At 46.6% G+C, this 22,882-nt stretch overlaps 1 protein-coding gene across 1 annotated transcript in view; it reads left to right on the top strand.

The window, feature by feature from the left end:
* LACTB2 (lactamase beta 2) overlaps positions 1 to 22,882 on the top strand; it is a 504,565-nt gene that overhangs the window by 387,544 nt on the left and 94,139 nt on the right. The window lies entirely within an intron of this gene.

The following is a 22,882-nucleotide window of genomic DNA, read 5'->3' as shown; positions in this document are numbered from 1 at the left end:
GGACTGTCGCACTACCAAGAGATTCTAGTATACTGTTTTATTATGCACCGTTTGTTCGACTTGTACCTCTGGTAGACGTATGATCTTGTTTGAATACTGTTTGGTTCTTTTTGTTTCTCGCAAAACCAATAAAGCAAAATTTAAAAAAAAAGAAAAAGGGGTGGTGGGCTTACCCAGTTGAGTAGTATGATTAGCTCTGAATAGAGCTGGTAGCTGGTCCTCCCTAGTCCGGGTGCCAGTAGGGCTGATTAGCCTGATCTGTGAAAAGTATTATAAAAGAGAATTGCTATTAATTCGTGGAATGGATGTGGGTTGAAGACCCAAGGGCTAGTTTAAGAGCACGTGTGTTGGGCGTGCAAAACGAACAAGGGTTGGGATCAGCCAGAGATTTGGACGGGAGGCATGTGTGCCTTGTGGATGGAGGAGACGGGAAGCTGCCGGGGGCAGTGCGCGAGGCAGGGGACCCTGGAAAGGTTGTGAGGGTGACTGTGGGGCAGCTAGGTAAATGAGGGAGTGCCTGGCTGGTAGAGTAGTCAGCGCTGCTGGTGACAAGGTCAGCCGGTCTCATGTAGCCGGTGAATCGGCTGCATGAGACCGCAAATGTTGGCGAGGTCGTAGGGGTGGTCCCAGATGGGACAAAGGTCAGTGGGGGGAGCCGAGGATCAGCTGCATGAGACCGCGAGTGGTGGCGTGGTCAAGGAGGCGGTCCCGGAGGGGACGGAGGCAGGAAAAGCCTGTTAGAGTGGTGGGGGTATCTGGCTGGTGTGGAGGGCATGTGGGTTAAGCCCAGCTCTTACCTGGTGCCGGAATCGGCGGAGGGGAGCAGGGATCCTGTTTCACGAAGATAGCGTGAATACAGGAGTCGGGACTTCCTGGTTATTAAGCATCGCTCGATGGGATTGGTCACCGAGGGAGCGAGCTGATTGGTTGAATAAAGTGTGGCCCTGATTGGCTGCCCTGTGTAGCTTGATGGAGGTTGCCAGTCCAAGTGTGGCTGATATAGCATGAAGTGGAACCTGATGATCGAAAAAAATGCCTGCTAACACTATTGGGGAAGAACCCTGCAAGGAATTGATGAGGTCAAGGGGTTTGGAAGGAGAGCGGGGGGAGAGAAGAGCGGTGGTCGTTACACCATGGTTTCAGCAAGTATAGACACTCCAGTGGAGACGGGTAAACCATCTGAGTTAAGTTGCATGGAGGGAGGGCTCTCCTGTCAAGGCGAAATTAGTCAATGTGTCTCAGGGGATTATATTGTAGTAGGAGGCCGAGAGGCTGGTGATGACTGGGAATTAGGGGGTGTATCCGTGTAATCACGTGGGTCAGGGGTTGCCACAACCCATGATGAAATGGTCAGTGCAAGCAGGGTTAGCTTACACGGGGAGAGTGGGACCCGGAAGCCCTGAAGATAACACAGGGGGCATAAAATATGATGGTGGTAGGTCAGGCTCGATGGGTAAACCCAGTTGATTGCCGTCAAAAAGCTTGAAGGGAGTTAGCCATGTCTATGGATATAGCACTGATAGAGTAATGGCATGGTGCACACGGTTGCATGGAAGAAAGTACAGGTGAATTCACAAAAAGACATGGAAATCATGGTCACTGTTTAGTCCAAAGGTGATAGTTCTGTATTTGCATTGTCACCTTGCAGGTTGGGAGTGAATTTGGATTTAAGCTTCTTGTATGTAACCGTAAATACATTGGAATTACCAAGAGGGAACTCAGAACAAGAATCAGGGAACATCTCAGTTCCCTGCACTCGCAAGAAACCAAATATCCACTGGCCCTCCACTGGCAAAAAGAACACCAGCTTGATCTATCACCTTTGGATTAAACAGTGACCATTATTTCCATGTCTGTTTGTGAATTCACCCGTACTTTCTTCCATGCAACCGTGTGCACCATGCATACTCTATCAGTGCTATATCCATAAACATGGTAACTCCCTTCAAGCTTTTTGATGGCAATCAACTGGGCTTACCCATCGAGCCTGACCTACCTGTCATGATGCCTGCCCCCGGAAGACCAGACAAGGCCCAGCAGCCCCGGAAGCAGGCATCATGCCACTTGGAGCATGCCCAAAAGCCCCAGTTAGGGGCTGTTTGGGTGCAGTCCTGGCGCCTATGGCGCCAGGCTCATAAAGATAAAGTCAGTCCTGGCGCCATGGGCGCCAGGCTCATTATTGATAACTTACCTGAAGCAGACCATGCTGCATACTCACCTGAGGCAGACCATGCTGCATGAAGACTCAAGCCAAATGAGGCTTAGGAGGGACTATTTTACTGAAGGGACTATTTTGTTACTTGGGTGGGGCTGTGGAAGAATACTTACCTGGAACTTCTTCCAAGGCTATTTAAACCACGCCCGGACAGCCACTTGTGCTTCGCGTTATTCTGCTTGCTGCAGCGTAACGCTCACCGTGTTTTCAGCAGCTCCAGTCTTCAGCCACGCCCGCTTCAGTCCTGGGACTCCTGAAACAAGAAGAAAAGAAGGATAAAGGTTAGAACAGGGGTTTTAACTTTAATCCTTATCTGAATTCTGATCCGTTTCGCCACGGAGCTGAAAGACAGAAGTCTTTAAAGCATCGCTTCGCATTCCTACGGCGCCGCGCTGAACTCACCTGCTTGGCGGTACTTCAGCATTCCATCACGCTCTCTCCATCTCACGGCCGCCCTCCGACACCTAAGGAGACAAAGACAGCAAGGTGAGCAAGGGGACTCTCTAAGGCTATACAAGCTACCCCCAAGGACTTACCTGATTTACCACGGGGGGTACTCACCTCATCTCGGGTCGGCGCAGTCAACTCTGCTTCATCGCCGTACCCCGGCCCCTAAGGGGAAAACCACAATAGACTTACCTGAATCTTACCAATTGCCATTTGGAAATCTTCGAGTGGATTAATCGGCAACCTGCAAGGAATCGGACAGAGTGAAGATCAGACATTTGAACTCTTATGAACAATTGGACTTTAGAGTCAATACTGGAACTCACCAATTTCTCTACGCCAGTGAAGTAACTGTTCATCAACGCGCCCCTGCAGTCGACGCAGGATGGAGAGCTCATCCTTCCAAACCATCAGGTGAGACTAAGGAGGGGACATCAAGAGTGATCTGTGGGAAGACAACGGGAGTGGGGAAGGTGGGTTGACACTCAATTCCACGGGTGGTTAATTCCCCTTCTCCTTTGCAGAAGAATATTCCTGCGAGCCAGGCAAACTAGGCAGAGCGGGCCAGTCCAGTCAATCATCTCAGCGCTACACGTCACGCTGGTGGAAACAACAGCGGCCCAGTTCCGGTCGACGCCTCAGTGGGAACCAGGTGAGCGTAACACTACCACCATCATATTTTATGCCCCCTGTGTTATCTTCACGGCTTTCTTCTTTTTCCACCCCCCCCATCCCTCTGGAGCCCGGGTCCCACTCTCCCCGTGTAAACTAACCCTGCTTGCACTGACCATTTCATCCTGGGTTGTGGCAACCCCTGACCCACGTGATCACATGGATACACCCCCTAATTCCCAGTCATCACCAGCCTCTCGGCCTCCTACTACAATATAATCCCCTGAGATACATTGACTAATTTCGCCTTGACAGGAGAGCCCTCCCTCCATGCAACTTAACTCAGATGGTTTACCCGTCTCCACTGGAGCATCTATACTCGCTGAACCCATGGTGTAACGACCGCCGCTCTTCTCTCCCCCCGCTCTCCTTCCAACCCCCTTGACCTCATCAATTCCTTGCAAGGTTCTTCCCCAATAGTGTTAGCAGGCATTTTTTTCGATCATCAGGTTCCACTTCACGCTATATCAGCCACACTTGGACTGGCAACCTCCATCAAGCTACACAGGGCAGCCAATCAGGGCCACACTTTATTCAACCAATCAGCTCGCTCCCTCGGTGACCAATTCCATCGAGCGATGCTTAATAACCAGGAAGTCCCGACTCCTGTATTCACGCTATCTTCATGAAACAGGATCCCCGCTCCCCTCCGCCGATTCCGGCACCAGGTAAGAGCTGGGCTTAACCCACATGCCCTCCACACCAGCCAGATACCCCCACCACTCTAACAGGCTTTTCCTGCCTCCGTCCCCTCCGGGACCGCCTCCTTGACCACGCCACCACTCGCGGTCCCATGCAGCCGATCCTCGGCTCCCCCCACTGACCTCTGTCCCATCCGGGACCACCCCTACGGCCTCGCCTACATTCGCGGTCTCATGCAGCCGATTCACCGGCTACATGAGACCGGCTGACCTTGTCACCAGCAGCGCTGACTACTCTACCAGCCAGGCACTCCCTCATTTACCTAGCAGCCCCACAGGCACCCTCACAACCTTTCCAGGGTCCCCTGCCTCACGCACTGCCCCCCGGCAGCTTCCCGTCTCCTCCATCCACAAGGCACACATGCCTCCCGTCCGAATCTCCGGCTGATCCCAACCCTTGTTCGTTTTGCACGCCCAACACACGTGCTCTTAAACTAGCCCTTGGGTCTTCAACCCACATCCATTCCACGAATTAATAGCAATTCTCTTTTATAATACTTTTCACAGATCAGGCTAATCAGCCCTACTGGCACCCGGACTCGGGAGGACCAGCTACCAGCCCTATTCAGAGCTAATCATACTACTCAACTGGGTAAGCCCACCACCCCTTTTTCAACTCATTGCCTTCCAATTCTATGGGCTTATTCCCCGAACTAACCAACGCTCTCCCTCTTTTCTCCTCCTTGGTACTTTGCTCGTGTGCTATCTCAACGAATGTGATTATCGGTTGTGAATTCATAACTTGGTATATAGAAAATGTTTTTACCATTGTACTTGTGTTACACATCACTTTCACTCACCCTCACCACTCAACGGTTTAACTTACCTACCTTGCTTATTACCATGACTGCATTCCAATTATCTCATGCATCATCATCTAATACATAATCGTCTCATCTGCAACCACATGTGTTCATTAATTGACTTCGCTATCAATGTCGATTTCTCTATGGCCATGTATTATTAATCACTATGTCACTACACTGATTCCTGCACTCAACCACTATTCACAATTCACAGCCCTGAAAAAGACTTTGGTCGAAACGCGCGTCGGCTGTTTGCACTCACCAATGTTAAACAACTGTTGGTATCTGCCACTATGATTTTTCATATTTGCCTTGTGGAATTGCAAATGCAACAATAAAGCAATACGTTTTAAGCACAAATACGACTGCTCTAATCTGACCATGAATCTATACCTAAGCATAATTGCTACAACCCTGGGCCATTGAAGCCCCCCAGCGCCCATCATCATCCGCAGTTTTGTCATCCCACCTAACCATTCAGTCAATTGTGGATCTGGAGTTGGTCCCCAGACGAACAAGGAGTGAGGCTGCAGGTTGACTCCATCAAGTGTCCCTAAAAGAAAGTTGCGCGGTAGGTAGGGGAGTCCCGACCCAGACAACTCCAACCAACTGCAACCTCTTTTAATTTTAGCTTCAAAAGCCAGTTGAACTCTGGCACAATCTTGGTCTGTTTGAGTAGTAGGCAGTGATAATGCTTTGGGCTTTTCCAGTGCTTTAAATATTTCAAAAAGTTTTCTCGAGCTATTGGCAGCATTCTCGATTTGGCTGTTAAAAAGGTTGCCCTTAGCCTCAAGGATTTTTTGTCTGTAGGTTTTTTCAGTTATTTTCCACTTGTTCTTGCACTTTTTCAGGTAGACATGTTCTTCTGTGAACCAGTTTTGATGTGTCACGTTGTCTCGGACTAGTTTAGATCAAATGGGGGCAACTCTGTCAAGCATAGTGTTCAAAGTGCTGCAGAATTGGTGTACCAGGTCGGACGGGAGGTAGAGTTCTGATGTGGAAGACATGACGTGAAGTAGACATTCATGTAAGTCAGTTGCACTTATTTTTTTATAGTTTCGACTCATGATTCTTTTTGCAGTTTTACTTACTTTCAGTGGCAGTTGTGGGACACATACTAAAAAAATTCTAGCCTAATGATCGGACCACACATGGGGTGATACTCTTGATATGTGCAATTACATTTCTAGAGGCCACCCATTCGAGTATGTGACCTTTATCTATGGTGGGGTCCAGGGACGTCATTTCACCAAAATGCCTGGGTTAGCGGAAGTGACATCACACAACCTTTGATCTCTGATGACATCACAGGGAGTGATGTCATTTGACCCCCCCAGCCTGAAGTGACATCGCAGGAAGAGGTGAACACGAACTTTCACCCCTTGACAAAACAGGAAGTGGCATCACATAGCATTGTTCCTAAGTACACTATGAAAAATATGGTTAAAATAGCACTATAATGTGATATAGATTTCATACAAGAATGGAACACCATATGTATCGTTAATATCAGTGTGAATAGGACCATATTACCAAATTACTGTGAATGCAAGCAGACGTCCAAGGCCAAATAATGATGTGTTATTATATAGCACTTACGCTTAAGCGCTTTATATAGAAATAATATACATACAATATCAACTAACCTGTGTCGGTACTCATTTGTCGACCTCAGAAGGCTGAATGGCTGAGTTGAGGTGTTGAAGAACAGACTAAATTAGTGACTCACCCCCTGAAGTGTGCCTGAAATAAACATTTAATGAGTCTAGCAATTATTGTATAGAATTCCAGAAAGACAAATTATTTGTTATTCCTATTCTTTCTTAATTAGGATCACTGCTAAAAGTGTTACACTTTTGGAACCCCCTGTTTTTAAGAGGCCTGAACAAGAAAGCCAGCCACTGCAAAAATAAAGAGCCACGTGGTGCTGGCCACCCACAGGCCAGGAGCTTACTTCTAAAAAAAGGGATACCTCAGGGTCACAACTGCGACCCCTGGTGAGCCCTAAATGTTGTCGGGTCAGTGTTACGTACAGCACAGAGATGTTAAGGTTGTTCAATCCTAATTCAAGATCTATACCCTCTTTATCAGAGGGATGATTGTACCAACGGTTGAGGTCGGTGATCAGTAGCGTGGAACAATTGGGCCCATTCATGTCACTAAGAATATGGGACATTTTGCCATTAAAGTCCGGCATGTCAGAGGGAGGACGGTAGACAGGAAGGATGTTTAGGCAGCTACGTGCAGAATAAGTCATTTAAGGCAGATTATTTCGCATCCTAAACAATCAACACTTTTCCTGAAAAACATGAGGTGGTTTTTTGCAAAAGATATAATAGCCCTCGGGTGTAGTCAATTATATTTGGGGCCCACTGGCTTCATTAATCCATGTTTCTGTGAGACACAGTACATCAAGATCAAGGATATTGTCTGAATATCTGTGGCATGCTTGTTTAGGGATCGAATATTACGTAGGGCGCATTTCAGTGCGGGTTGCAGGGAGAAGGTAGATTGTTTGGGGTTGTTGCTACTGTAAGAGGGTGAGTTTTTGGCCACTGTGTGATGTTTGCTTGAAGGAGTAGGGGCTTTACTATAGCTAGGAAGGAAACAGGGTGTATTAAGGGAAGGAATCATGAGGTTAGTGCCTTCGTCAGTTCGTCTACCATACTCTGAGATGGTGCGTTGGAAGTAGGTTGAGAGTGATCTCTAGAGGTCCAAAGATATTCAGGCTGCACATATGTTGGTAATGAGACTACTGGTAGGTTTTGTATTTGGGCATTATTGTCGAGAGTGACTACATCTAATGAAGGGAGGAGAGCACTCTCATTGACTGTGGAGGGGCAGGTAGAAATATTTGTTATCGGGGTAAGAGGAAAAGAGTCCAACCTCATGTTAACATAATTTTATTTTTAAACAATTTGTATTGGTCTTTTATCTTATAAACACAGCAACTTATAGACATTGCATAGGCCTGTAAATCACATTACATTACAGTTCCTAGCTGTCTGTTCCCCTACTCCCCCCCACCCACTCCCTCCCTACCCCGGCCTACATTGCACCTGATCGTTCCTACTCCTTCTTCTATTCCTCATCTACCCCCTGATATCCACGCCCTCCTTCACCAGGGTGTTCTCCGGGTCATTAGTACGCTGTGTTGAAGCAGCTAAATCAGCGATCAGCTGCTTCCAAGCGTCCACCCCCCTTCACCCAGTGGTCGAAGTGTACGAAAAGAAGTAGTGGAACTATGTTCCCTACTGTCCTGCACCTCTCGTCACAAACCCCATCACCACACCCCTCCCACACACAATACAAACACCAAAACACATGCTCCTGCTGTTTAGGGAAACGCTCAGTGCAGTGCACTGAATGTGCAAGTTTCACATCTTCATATACTTTTATTTTAAAACGAAACCACTCCGGAACAGTTTATTTTTAAAATAAAAGTATAGGAACTGTAACCCTTAATTAAAAGAAGTAGAGGAGCACCGCTCCCGACCACTTCGACCACTGCCTTCACCATAGTCTGTGTCCCGACCTGCTGCCTCATGCCACACCACTGTTTCTGCGTTCACCCATTTTACCAGGTCCCTCCACCATACCTGTACCATAAGCCTAGTCTCTGCCTTCCATCCCATTGCTATCCGTCGTTTTGCCAGTATATATGCCAGATCCTTCAGCTTATTCACTTGTTTAGCCCGTTTGGGCCTTGCGAAACCTCCTAGCAAACAAGCCTGGGGGGATCCGATTTCCAGGGTGATGTCCACCTTCGCTAATGCTTGGGCTACTTCTTCCCAAAATCTGCCAATCTCTGGGCAGGCCCAAAACATATGGACCAGGTCTGCATTAATTTTTCCGCACTTTGTGCATCATTGTGTTGCTGCCCGGCTGAACTTTGCTATTCTCTTCAGGGTTAGATATGCCCTGTGGTTCACATATAAGTGAATCTGTTGGAGTCTTGCGTTTCTAAACAACTTTTTGTGGTACGCCATTGCTCTAATCCACATTGCTTCTGGGATGGGTTCCTGTAAGTCTGCCTCCCAGTTTAGCTTTGTCTGCCCTAACTTCTTTCCCACTTTGGACATCAGTAACTCATTTATTCATGGGACTTTGTCTCCTCCTTCTGACACATCATAGAATGTCTCTATCATCTCATCTAGTTGCAGGGGCATTTCTTTCTCTGGCCATCTGTGTCTAAGGTACCTCTGAAGGCAGGAATACGTGAGATGCTGCACCCGGTGTACCCCTGGGGCCTCCGACATTTCCTCAAAATCCCTGGGCAAACCCTCCTTTATTACATCTCCCACCGTCGCTACTCCTCTGTGTTCCCAGTACTTCCTTATATTTAACCTCACTTGTTCATCTGCTCCCTCCAATGCCACAAGCGGGAACTGCAGGGAATACGTATGTCCCATCAATTGGCAAGCCCTGTGCAACATTACCCACCGTAGTCGCAACAGCAAGGGCGAGTGGGTTGTATGCGGGTCTGTTATCCATATTACTTCATTCAGGAAGAACGGAGTAGTCATTATTCGCAATAGTCGTGTTTCGGGCATCTGCTCATCCGACAGCCATCTCGTCACGAATTGCAGCTGGCTTGCGACAAAATATACCTCAAAATTGGGTAATCATATCCCCCCTTGCTCATATTGGTTCTGGAGCTTCCATAATGCCACCCTGAACATTGAATTATGCCACAGGAAGCTCCCGCATATACCATGTAATTTCTTAAGAAACAATTTTGGTATTGCGAACAGGATATTTGCAAAATAATGAAGGATCTTCGGTAGCACCACAATCCCATCTTTAGCAATGCTGCACACCCCATCATGGAAAACGGCAATCTGGCCTAAAAAGACATGGAGTTTTCGATTTTGTTCACGGCCTTAACCGTGTTTTGTGTGTGTTCTGTCTTGGAATCATGATAGATATCCACTCCCAGGTACCACAATGTCTCTGTCTCTCATTTGATTGGTAGCACTGGTAGCATATGCACAGGCTTTCCGACGTACTCTCCTAAAGGGAACAGACTCAACTTCTGTGGGTTCATTGTTAGTCCCAATAAGGTAGCATACCGTTTCATCACATCTAGTATGAATTGCAAATTCGTTTCCGGATGTTGCAAATATAGGAGCATATCATATGCGTACAATGAAACCAAATGCCTCCCGCCTGGAATGCCTATGCCTGCCTCCCCTTATTCCTCCCGTAAATAAGCTGCCAGTGGCTCCACCGCCAGGATAAAGAGCATCGGGGACCACGGACATCCCTGCCTCGTGCCCTTGCTTAACTGCCATTGTTCTGAGATGACCATGCCCGTCTTAACCCTAGCTATCGGTTCATTGTATAGCAATCTCACCCACTTGATGTACGTGGGCCCCATGCCGAACTTTACGAGCACCGCTAAACACCAGAGCCATCTGACAGAGTCATACGCTTTGACTGCATCCAGTGACGCCACTACAAACTGTTGTGTATCTTCTCGAGTGCAATCTATTATGTGGTGTAGTCGGCTCAGGTTGTTGGTAATATTCCCATGCGCAACGTATCCAGTCTGGTCAGGGTGTATAAGCTTGGCTATCACGGTTTGAGTCTATGTGCTATTACCGCTGTGAGAATATTACCATCTTGGTTCAGTAACAATAGGGGCCTATACGACCCACAATCTGTATCCGGGTTGTTGGGTTTAAGGAGCTGGACAATTATCGACTCTGGCAATCTGCCCGTGTCCAGTGCTTCATTAAGCATTGCTAGCAGTGGAGTGAGGATCTCAGTTCTATATACTTTATAGAATTCGATGGGAAGTCCATCTGCTCCCGGGGCTTTGCCAGTTGGTAGTTCATTGTTCACATATTCTAGTTCTTCTGTCATTATGGGGACCTCGAGCATGTCTCTCTCCTCGACATTTAGCTTGGATAGATTAATCACTGATAATGCTTCCTGTATTTCCGACCCATTACACTCAGAGGTCTCCTCATACAGACGTTTATATTAATCATAAAAGCATTTATTGCCCCCCTTCTGTGTATCACACAACTCTCCGTCTGACCCCACAATTGCTCTGACTGTCTCCCGTTTATTCTCACTTTTATAAAGCCAAGCTAACAATCACCCCGGCTTGTCTCCTTCTGCATGTTGTCTCTCGACATATTTCCTATAGCTAAGGTTGCCTAACCTATCCCAGTGTTCCTGACATTCCTGTTGTAGGGGGGACACCTCATGTGCTTCTCCTCGTGTCCCCCCTCCTGCCTGCGCTATGGCTTCCAATCTCTCTTCTGTTTTTGTCCCGTACTATGACATCTTGCATCCCTTTTGACTTCGCTATTGCCGCACCTCTCACCACTAGTTTAAAGGCCTCCCATAATGTTCTTGCAGATTCCACACTACCCGTGTTATTCTTAAAATAGTCTCCCACCTCCTCCCTAGGTGTTCCCGGAACCCTGTGTCACTGATTGCCCTCAGTCTCCATGTTGGAATCCTGGCCCTGGGGCCTGGTGGGTGGGGTCAGGGTCTGATCTGCCACGCAACTACCAGAGGGGCATGATCCAAGAGGACCCTAGCTTTATATTCCGCCCTTGTGAATTCTCCCAGCTTTTCTTCCCCCTCAAACATGTAATCTAGCCTTGTGTAGAGGTTTGTAGGAGCATTATAGTGAGAGTATACTCTGCGTCCTCCATACATCTGCCAGCTTGAATGCATTTAACAACGTGTTTAAAGCCTTCCCTGGGGGGCTTGGAAGCGCAAATTTGTCATCTGATCTATCCATCACTGGGTCCAGCGTACAATTGAAACCCCCCCCCATAGTAATGCACAATCCCTATACAGGCTTATCTTGGAATATAAAGATCTAAAGTAGGCTGCTGTGTCCTGATTCGAGGCGTATGTATTAATGACACATATTTCCTTATTCTCTACCATTCCTCGTACTGCTACCATCCTCCCGTCTGTGTCCAGGAGGAACTGGAGGATCTTGAATGTCACCGTTGGTGCCACCCATATCAAAATCCCCATAGCATATGCTGAATATGTAGAACCTAAAGCTCAACCCTCCCCACTTCCGTGCTAAGATATCTTGTCGTTCTCTAGTCAGGTGTGTTTCCTGAAGGAGGGCTGTATCTATTTTCCGGCGTCTTAAATATGTCATTACCCGTTTCCTTTTAATATAGCTATTCAAGACTCTAACGTTCCAGGTCGCTATTTTAAGTTCCCCCATCTTTTCTCTTTGGTTCTCACTTCTGCTTCCACCTTGCCGTGTACGCTATCCCACCTCTGTGCAGATCTGTGGGCCAACTCCCTGATAACTACCCCAACAGTTTTGCTCAGCTCCCATTCTGTAGCTCAGGTATCCCTGCATCCCACTCTTAGCCCTGCTCAGTCACTGGTATTCGGAGTGCAGCAGGAGGATATTGTACTACTAGTATCCTAACTTATCGTGGGTTGTAGTGTGATTCCTTAGCACCCCTCCTATCGGAAAGGTACCATTGGTTCCTGCATTTAGCATATATACTGTCAAGCCGTATGTCTCCCCACCTATATAATTCTCTCGGTTCATTCAAATCTGGCTGCTGTGCAACTCCAGTATACATTGTCTCAGTGATACAGGTTACTTATCACTCCCGCCTGGTCCTCTTTCTCCATCGGCATGTTCACTGCATCCATCCATTTGTTCACCTCATCCGGGGTCTCAAAGAAATCGGCTCGATCTTTGTATAAGACTTTTGAGTTTTGCTGAATACAACAGCATGTATTTGAAATTGGCTGCGCGTAGCCTCCTCTTGACTGCCACGTAGTTCATCTGTTGTTTTTGAACCAGGAAAGGGTAATCAAGGTATGCTCTGACAGTCGCTGACGCTCGGCTGATCGTACCTCCTTTGCGAAAGTGTTCTAGGATCTTCTCCCTGTCCTTATAATTTAGGATCTTGGCTATTATCGGCCGATGTGGTGCTCCAGGCGGCGGCTTCCTTGTTAGGGCCTTATGTGCCCTCTCCACTGTGAAACCTTGGGTCCTATCTCTTGCAGCAACATGTTTTCGATGAATTCTGTTGGGTTTGGGCCTTCTTCCCCTTCAGGAAGCCCAACAATTCTCACATTATTTCTTCTTGCTCGTCCTTTCGCTTCCTCTGCTCTGCTTTCTAGGTTCTGCACTTGTTGTTGTAGTATGGAGACTTCCTGGGAGTTTTCTTTGCAACTGCTGACGTTCACTTGCACCTCCTTCTCTAAAGTCTCTGTGCGTTCTGCTAATGCCCTGACATCCGGTCTTAACAGGTTCACGTCAATGCTGATCGCGTTGATTTTTAATTCCAGTGTCGCTTTCAGTTTCGCTATGGCTTCCAATATCTGGTGATCACTTCTTCCCGGTGCCGCATTGCCTTGTGTCCCCTGTGTTGTCGTCATCACAATGCCTGTTGTTTGTGCAGGTTTGGTGAATGTGTCTATTGAGAACTGTTTCACTTTGCTCTTGTTTGACTTGGATGTCATTTCTGTCCCAACCTGTATTGCAGCGCTGTCTTCTACCGGGTCCGACTCGGTGTTTATACTTCTCTATTTGGTCGGGATGTTGTTTGGCTCTTCTTCTTTGTTGCACTCCGCAGTACTGGGTTAGCGTCCTTCCCGCGGGGGCTTATGTCCGTTGTGACGCTCTCCGTACCTCGTGGCATCTTCTCCAAGTCCTGTCGTGCTTGGGGCCTCTCTTCCTGCTTCTTATAGTGGCAGCACCCCTGGTGCGTCCCTCCTGTAGGTGTATCCTAGCGAACAGTGGCAGCCATCTTGTCAAGCCATCGTTCTCCACCTTGTCCTGTATTCCTTCGGGGCACTTGTCTGTCCTGTTCTGGGTTTTGCTTCCAGTACTAAAATGTCCTGGGGAATGCCCTCAGTCTGTGCCCTTCGATTTCCACAGTTATAGTCATATGTCTATGCCCTATCGGGTGTGTTTATATGTCCCTTCTGGTTCTGGGCTGTTTGTTCCAGGGGAGCTGATCTTCTGCCAGCTACGTTTTGCTTTTCCTCTCGCCACCAGGGCCCACAGCTTCCCCTATAGATCACTGCACTGTTTCTGGGCCCCCTCACTCGACTTTCCACCCCTTATTTTGCTCACCTCTCAATCAGTGGCTGTGGGCCTTCTTCTGGTACTGGATGCTCTCTGCGCCTTCAAAACCCGTCTGTGGCGCTGCATCAAGGGCACTATGCTGTCAAAGTGTGGTGCGCAAAAAATCGGGGCTTCCGCACATCCTGCTGCTGCCTGGAAAGTGTCTAATTATCCGGCATCTGCCCTGTGCCTGCCTGCTCCGTCCGCGGTCTTCTCCTCTGCTCCTGCGTATTCTGCACCTCCAGTTCTACCACTGTCCTGCCTACCCCTTTGCAGGTTTTGTGAGCCTGGTGTTGCGCAGCAGCGTTCTGTTATTGGTGTTTCCGGCCTGTTGCGTCTTCTCGGACCGGGCCACTGTGTGAGTACCAGATTGTGTTTGCGGCTTCTGGCGGCCACAGCTCCTTATCACAGCTGCTCCGGACAGCCTCTATCCATCTTTCTATATGCCTTTGCTTTGTGTGCACAAGTTCTGTATCCGTGCTTCTTTGCACTCCTCCGACTCACAGTGCTTTCCCTCTCAACCTGTCCATCTAACCTCTGCTGCAGACTCTGTTGGTGTGATATTCCCTTTGTGCTTACTAGGAATGTTCAGATCCTTTATCCTTTGTTCAATTGTTTGGTTCCGTCTTCAGGAACTCAGCTCTTGTCCGCTTCGTTGTGCTGTCCTTGTTTCCGTCCACAAAGTAACCCTGGTGAACACTTTGCTTTTCACAGTAGCAGTGCCGTATCCTGCCTTGTTCTGCGCGATCCCGGTCTTCGCAGATGGACCGCAGTCACACTGTTACCAGCCTCGTTGGTATGTTCTGCGTTCCGGCAGCCATGTTGTTGCTACAATGTATCTTGCGCTCCGAAGCACAGTGTAGCCTCAGGGCTTTCCCTCTCGCTATCTGTTATAGTTTCTCATCCGGCGTGTCAGCTCTCAGCATTCGGAGCTCCTGCACAGGGTCACACTGCTTCAGCCCTTCAGTATTTATCCTTCACTGCATGCTCCTATCTCTCGGCCCACCCACTCGTCCCTACGAGGGCTCCAGCATGCGTCGCAGCTGTGTTATCTCGTCTGCCTTGTTTTCGCTCCCCTACGATGGTGTCTTTCCCACCAGCAGGGTTCCATTCCTTTCATCCCTGTGACTTCGCACTAGCGCATCTCCCCGCTGGTTTAAGATGGTCCGTGTGGGGGGATCCTTTGTTCTTGTCAGGCTGCCATCTTGTTGTCATTGCCATTGAGACGCTTCGCCTCTTCTCCGGTCCATATCTCTCTGGTTGCTCTATAAATGTGAAGTATGGAGGGGCAAATTGAAATGATTTAAGTATTTTTTAATTAGCTTTCATAAAGGTATATTTATGTAGTTATTATAAATAAACAGGGGACAAGAAATGTGCGTCTTCACTGCTTCGCTTCTCCTCCAACTGTCCTTTCCCCACGTTCCATGCTCGTCACTTCCATTCTCCTGCACGAGCATCCTCTCGTGCAGATGCACGGCCATTTCACATGTGAAGATACTACACATCTCCCTTCTTTATATAGAAGAACTCTTTGGCATAGTTCTCATTATTCTACATAGTCACAAAGATATCTTGGTGGTCTGCATTCTCTTCCCGTCCTGGATCTTTTCCTGTTACTTCTTTCTTGATAATTATCTGAATCTGTTGCCAAGGAAGTAACTCTCTTAGAGATTCTGCTCGACACCTCACTCTCTCTTCGCACATTCTTATCATCTATGTCAACAGTTATACCTACTCTCCCTCTCTCACTATCCACTTCACCCAAACCATCGGACTTACTCCCCCAACATTGATCACTTATATCCATTACCCTTTCATTGTTCCATACTCTGCCATCCTGGGTCCTAATAGCATGGGAATATCTCTCTACCACTCTCACGGGCTTGGACCATTTGCAACCATCTCCTCTCAAATTCACAGGTAGTTTTATCCTCACCCAACCACCCACTTGAAATTCAGGTAATTTCCTAAAGCGTTTTTTATCATGCATTTTTTTGTTGTCGATTTGCCTGTGTCTAATATTCTCATTTGCTTCCTCTATTTTATCCTCACTTCTCACAAGATCATTCATCCACCCTGGAAACATGTTTGTATTGGCTTTCCTGCCTCTATTGAATTCAAATGGTGTGACTCCAGTTGAACTGTGAGGAGTGAATCTGTGGGATAACAGGGTCTCTTTGACTGCTACCTTCCATTCCTTTCCATTGGCCCATGCCAGTTTAATGGCATCTTTTATTACTCTGTTGAACCTCTCCACAATACCATTGGTTTGTGGATGGTAAATGGCGCACAATTTATGGTTGATGGCTTTGCCTTTCAAGTATGTTTCCATTTCCTCAGATTTAAACTGTGAGCCATTATCTGTGAGAACTATTTTGGGATAACCCTCTCTTTCACACACTTCTTCCATGAAATTTATAACATTGCGTGTGGTAACTTGAGGTAAAAATTTAATTTCAGCCCACCTGGTTAACATGTCAATTATCACTAAACAATAAGTAGCACACCCATCACTCCAAACGGGACCAATCACATCCATAGCTAATTCACTCCACAGACTCTCAGGGACTTCTCTCAATACCATTGGATAGTCCGCACCCCTGCACACTTTATCGCTCTTGGAGCAAAGGATACATTTTCTAACTTGGTCTTCGATCAGCCTATCACAACCGGGCCACCAATATGTGCTTCTGATTCTTCTTTTAGTCTTTACAATGCCCTGATGTCCTTCATGAGCCATTGTTATAATCTTCTCTCTTAGGTTGGTAGGGGGTATTATTTTGTCTCCTTTCATGAGATAATCACTTTGAAGATATAACTCTTCTCGTACGTCCCAAAAAGCTTTAACTTCTGGAGAAAGTACTTCATTCTTCCTCCATCTCCCCTCTTTGACCATCTTCAAAACTTCTAATAAAGTGTCATCCTTCACCATGCCATCGCTCCAATCTTCCTTGGATATAGCTTGACTCGATATTTCACACACAGCTTCTTGATCTCCAAGATCTTCTTCAACATCATTAAGATTGGTCAAACGAGACAAACAATCCGCTGTAATGTTCTTTGAACCTGGAATGTATATAACTTTGAAATTGAACTCCTGAAGTCTTGTAACCCATCTCCTAATCCTGCTGGATACTCCGTCCAGGCCTTTGGTACTGAATATTTCCACTAAAGGTTTATGATCTGTGTGTATGGTGAATTGTACTCCCCATACAAAAGATCGGAATTTCTCAATGGCCCACTTGATTGCCAAAGCCTCTTTCTCAATTGTGGCGTAATTCTTTTCTGGTCCTTTAAGTAACCTTGATGCAAAAGCAATTACAAATTCTTGTCCATTATAATATTGCGATAGGGATGCGCCTAAACCCACATCGCTTGCATCAGTGGTTATTACAGTCTTCCTGCCTCTAACATAGCTTTGCAGTGCTGAAGCTTGGGCTAAAGCTTTTTCTATGAACTGGAATTCTTTCTCACTCTTCTTATTCCACACGAATTTCTTATTCATTTTCATTAGACTCCTCATTTCAACTGTGTGGTCTGAGAAATTCTCTATAAACTTGGCGTAATATTCTGCCATTCCGAGAAAGGTTCTTAGTTGATCCTTGCTGTCTGGAGTATTCATGGATCTGATAGATTCTGCCAAGTCTTTCTTGGGGTTAATACCATCACCAGATATTATGTGTCCTAAATATTCAATCTCCTTTCTGTTGATTTTCGATTTGGCTTCACTCAACACCATTCCAGCCTGGGGTAGTTTGTGCAAAACTCTGTTCAACCTCATATCATGTTTGTCTTGATCATTTGCATAAACCAATACATCGTCTTGAAAGAAAACTACACCTTCCATATCACCAAGTATATTCTGCATTACTCTTTGAAAGACTGAAGCTGCTGAAATTAATCCAAATGGCATCCTGCGAAATTGATAAAGCCCCTCTGGCGTGATAAAAGCCGTCAAAGGTTTAGAATCTTCATGTAGTTTAATTTGATGGTATGCTGCTGTGAGATCTAGCGTAGAAAAGACCTTTGCAGGACCCAAAGTGGATATTAGTTCTTGTATATTGGGTAATGGGTGTCTGTCGGGGATCACACATTTATTCAACTCTCTCATGTCGACACATATTCTTATTTTTCCTGTAGTTTTCCTAGCAATGACCAATGGTGAAACCCATTCCGCTGCATCAATTTTCTCAATAATCCCTTGCATTTCCAATTTGGTTAGTTCCTCTTTGACTTCCCTTTTGAGAGCCAACGGAATATTTCTGAGTTTCTGGGCCACAGGTCTTGAATCTCTCTTTAGCAATATGCAATGTGAGAATCCTTTTAAGCATCCTATTACATCATCTCTAAATATTTCATTCTTTATCTTCTGAATGTTACCAATGTATGATCCATCGATTTGGTAAACCATTTCATCAGCATTAGGGTCTAACCGGACCTTGAGTAATTTCTGGTGTGTCCAACTGAGTAGAGCAGACTCTCCGCTTTTAGATACATAAATGCGACCACTTGCTTGCCTCCCTTTGAAGTCTAAATTGGCAACAAACCACCCAATCAATTCTATCCTGACTCCACCGTAGGCTTTGGGTTTTACATCACCTTCATGTGAATACTCTGGGCCGCATTTCCTCCACATCTCTTCTGGTATCAGCGTGTACTTCGCTCCAGAGTCAACCATCATATTGACTGGAAATCCATTCACAACAATTTCAGTTCTGGGACTCTCTATGTGTGTGTCTTCATCGGTAATCGTGAATACACATTCCTCCTCATCGTCATCATCTCCAATCCAGTTAGAGGATTGTTCACCACTTGGGTTGGTCCTACAGCACTTTGCTATGTGACCTTTTCCCCCACACCTTCTGCAAATCGTCTTAGGAGCAGGGCATTCCTTATTGTCGGCCCAGTGACTTGGGCTACCACATCGGTAACATCCTCTTTGTCTGGTCCTCCCTCTACCATCCTGGGGAAACATGCTCCTGTTTTGACGTTCTCCTCCTGACGTAGACGTCCTTATCATGTCGGGTCTATTCCCTCTCCTAAATTATACTCTGTCAGGTCTTCTTGTATTGGCTTGATTGTTGTACGTATCTCTACTCTCAAAAGATCTTCGCCGTAAATTGCTAGTGTTGGGTATTGTTCCATCTCTTTGTGGTCTCATTTTCTTTTTCTTGTTGCCTCTAATTATTCCAATTTCTTCATCTTGATCTGATTGTACAACACTAATCGATGAGTTGATTGATATGTCCTTCATTCTATTTTCTAAAGTAGAAACACACGTTTCCGTATGCTCCACTTCCTTGGCCAATCTAAGTACAACATCGAGTGTGGGATCATCTTCAGACCAAAGTCTCTCCCTGACCTTACTGCTCCTGCAGTCAAGCATAAATTGGTCTCTGATCCTTTCATCGAGTTGTTGGTTGAAATTGCAATTCCGGGCCATTTTCCTCAGGGCAGTAACATACTGTTCTACGGATTCTTCTTTCTCTTGAACTCGCTTCCCGAATTTGTATCTTTGTAGAATGGTGCTCATTTTCTTGTCATAATGTTTGTTGAGTTTGGCAATGGCAATTTCATACATGTTCATGTCCCCTGTTTCATCCTCTGTGAGATCAGGCAAATCCTCAAATTTCTCTTGGCCCGCTGGTCCTAAACAATGTAATAGTAGAGACTTCTTTCTTTCTATACTGTAGTTCACTCCACAAACCACATGTGCGTAATGTTCAAAAGCTTTAAGCCATCGTTTCCACGGAAGTGTAGGTTCACCAATTTCCGGTAGAAACATGTGTGGTGGCTGCACTCCTTGCATGGCCATTTTTGATTGTATTTGATTGGTTCAGGGAATCAGTCTAGATTCTGTATCTTGTACGATATCAATTTCTTTATCTTTTCACTGTGAAGAGGAGGAGTGTGAGGAGTAATGAGGATTACTGAAGAATGTAGCGTAGAAAACTTCGTGATGTTGATTATACTTTATTTTAAATTTCCACTGTGAAAAGGAAGATTATGAGGAGTAATGAGGATTACTGGTTTACTCGACGTGAAGTAGTGCGTAGTGACGATGGATTCTGGTATTAGCAGCAGGATCTGGTTCCGCTGGGAACACACGACGTAGTGTGCGTAGATTAGGGCAGGCAATAGATTGGCATACGGCAGGGAGCAGTGAATAAATTAACTGGTATCATCAGCTGGGCCCGCCTCCTCTGGGAACACGTAACACGGTATGCGTAGGATGCGGCGGTGAATGAGGCAAGGAGCAGTGAATAAATTATGTCTCTCCCATGTGTCACGAAGAGTGGGCGGGGACAGCACGATCGCAGCGACAGTCGGTCTGGGGAATATGCGCTGCAGGCGATCGCGGCTGGGATGCGAACCGCGTTCCTACCTGCAGTGCGGCCGGAGATCCTTCTCAACGGCCACTATTGTTTCTTCCTTTTATCCTCGTCGCCATTGAAGTAAGGAGGGGCAAATTGAAATGATTTAAGTATTTATTAATTAGCTTTCATAAAGGTATATTTATGTAGTTATTATAAATAAACAGGGGACAAGAAATGTGCGTCTTCACTGCTTCGCTTCTCCTCCAACTGTCCTTTCCCCACGTTCCATGCTCGTCACTTCCATTCTCCTGCACGAGCATCCTCTCGTGCAGATGCACGGCCATTTCACATGTGAAGATACTACAAAATGATTACAAAATTGTGCCATTTCTGTGACGTGTGCCTTCGCATGCCTGTATCTCCAGTTTTATCCGTGGGCGCTTCTTGTCATTGCAGCTTTTATTCAGGATCATTGAGGATCCACAGGAGCACCCGGAATCACCTCCTACTCCATGGCTCTTAAGCCACGCCCCCCGTCATGTTAGCATACTTGCTAACAGTTCCCAGCCAAACTGCTTTTTGGGCAGCCAGTAAAAGACCATCCAGATAACCCATGTTGAAAGGCTACATAGTATCGCGGGTGTACAGCAATCAGGGATGGTAGGAGGCTTGCACGCCCACGATACCAGGTTAGTTCAGGCAGTAAAGGCAAAGAAGGTTACTTTACATGAGGCTGGCCAAGTTAGCAGAGTGTTGCGCCAAAGTGCCACGGCCTACCGTGCACTGACGCAGACCGGCTTGTCTCAGAACCGCTGGCGCAGAACCGCCAGATGTTTCTATAAGACGACATAGAGCCTTCTGGGTAATTTAGTTTAGCAACGGAGCAGTAGCTCCGTGTAGTGAGAGCGCTTTAAATCAAAGTGAAAGAAACAAAAACACTCTATATGAAGACTGGGAAAAGCTGTTCAGAGTATAAGAATCCGAGAGATTTATATGGACACACGTCCTATGAACCAGGGAGTGCAAGGGATACGCGTGCTTCGTATCAAGGCTGGGGAAGCCAACATATGTGTGAGATCAATTGGACTGAAAACCAATAACCCTACCAAACAGCCACAGGACTTTGGGGAGTCTCAGAGCCACAAAGGTGGGATATAGAAAGTAAATGCAAAGTGATCTTGGAGGGATTTAACCAGTGATAAACAGCGGGAAAAAACCTAGGAAGAAAAATGTATCTTTTCCCAGAGAGGGGGAAGAGAGAAATGTCTAGATTACTTTTATACTTTTAACCGACAACTACACCCGAGGACTGTGCATTGTTTAAAGACATTCTAACTGAACTTTGACACTGATAATACGTCCTGTGATTAATATGGCAATGTCATCACTACTTCCATGGGGGGAACCTCTCCTAAAGTGGCCAGGGTGAGGCAGAGTCTCTCTTATCCGAACCCTGGAGGCGGTTATTTGAGGGAGTATCACGGAGGGGGTGACAACCAGCATGGAGGTAAAGGTGACTTTCCAGATGAGACATGGTATGCCCCCTTTTCAACAGGGACTAATAACACCCCTATAATACCCCAATCCATCATGGCCTATTGTCATACATCCCTTCATTCTCCTCTAAAAACTAGGAAACACCTTTTTCCCAAATTGGTTTATTATCACACATCTACTCATTCTCCTCTAGAGAATAGGGAAACCCTTTTGCCCAAACCTATAGACCAATTCTCCATCTTTGGTCTACCTTGTGAAACCTTTGAGAATACTTATTCAAGTTATCAGAATGCAACAATGGACTCCATGTCCCAGAATTCTCAAAATACTGGGACGAAAATTAGAATGCAGATTAAAGAAGGCCGCAAGTCCAGTGAGCGCTCTAGTGTTTGCTCGCATGCACCTAAGCCCGGGAAGTTCAAAAGGCAGAGGCAGAGAGTCTGCAATGTCTGCTGCTGGCGGCCGAGAAGAAGAAAGGCTGGAGCCAGCGTGGTGGAGCCAGGAGTCTCGCAGACGAAATAAGAAGCTGCTGCTGCTGCACCGGGACATGCTGCAGGAACGGCAAGAGCCGGTGAGGGATTCCTGGGCGTTCGCAGGTGACCAATGGCAGCGCTTCACTTACTGGAGCCAAGAAGGAAGCAGACCAGACTCGTGGAAGCCGCGAGAGACAGAAGACAGAAGCAGAAGCGGTTGCAACAAGGAAACCAGCAGAAATCCTTTACTGGCTGACCGCGGGAGAATCCAGGGGTGCCATTGAGAGCTGGTCAGTCCGCCCAAAGACAGTGGGGACCCCAAGGCATTTCAGTCGCCGAATGCAGATAATTGTTCGCAATACAACTGAGAGAGAGCGAAAGGACATATTATTCAAAGGGAAAGGAACCACAGCAAAACACTTACAGACTCTGGACTCTTTGTTTTGGACTACGATGAGCACCCTTAATTTTTGTTTTAGAAGGCAGGGGCTTTTCCTCATAGTGATAGGGCCAGTTAGGCATTTTTCTTTTTATTTAAATAAATCATCTACACCATGACCCATTGTAGTCTTGGTCGTTCTTCTGGTTCGCCACAGGTGACATGAGAAAGGAGCAAGAAGGAACCCTAGCAGTAAGGAGAAGAGATGTCCTAAAAGGGGTGAAGAAGAG

The sequence above is a fragment of the Ambystoma mexicanum genome, chromosome 5q, assembly GCF_040938575.1.
Source record: "Ambystoma mexicanum isolate Mex_15411 chromosome 5q, UKY_AmexF1_1, whole genome shotgun sequence".
Classification (NCBI taxonomy): Eukaryota; Metazoa; Chordata; class Amphibia; order Caudata; family Ambystomatidae; genus Ambystoma; species Ambystoma mexicanum.
The sequence above is the reverse complement of the archived record's forward strand: the minus strand, read 5'-3'. Positions and strand labels throughout refer to the sequence as shown.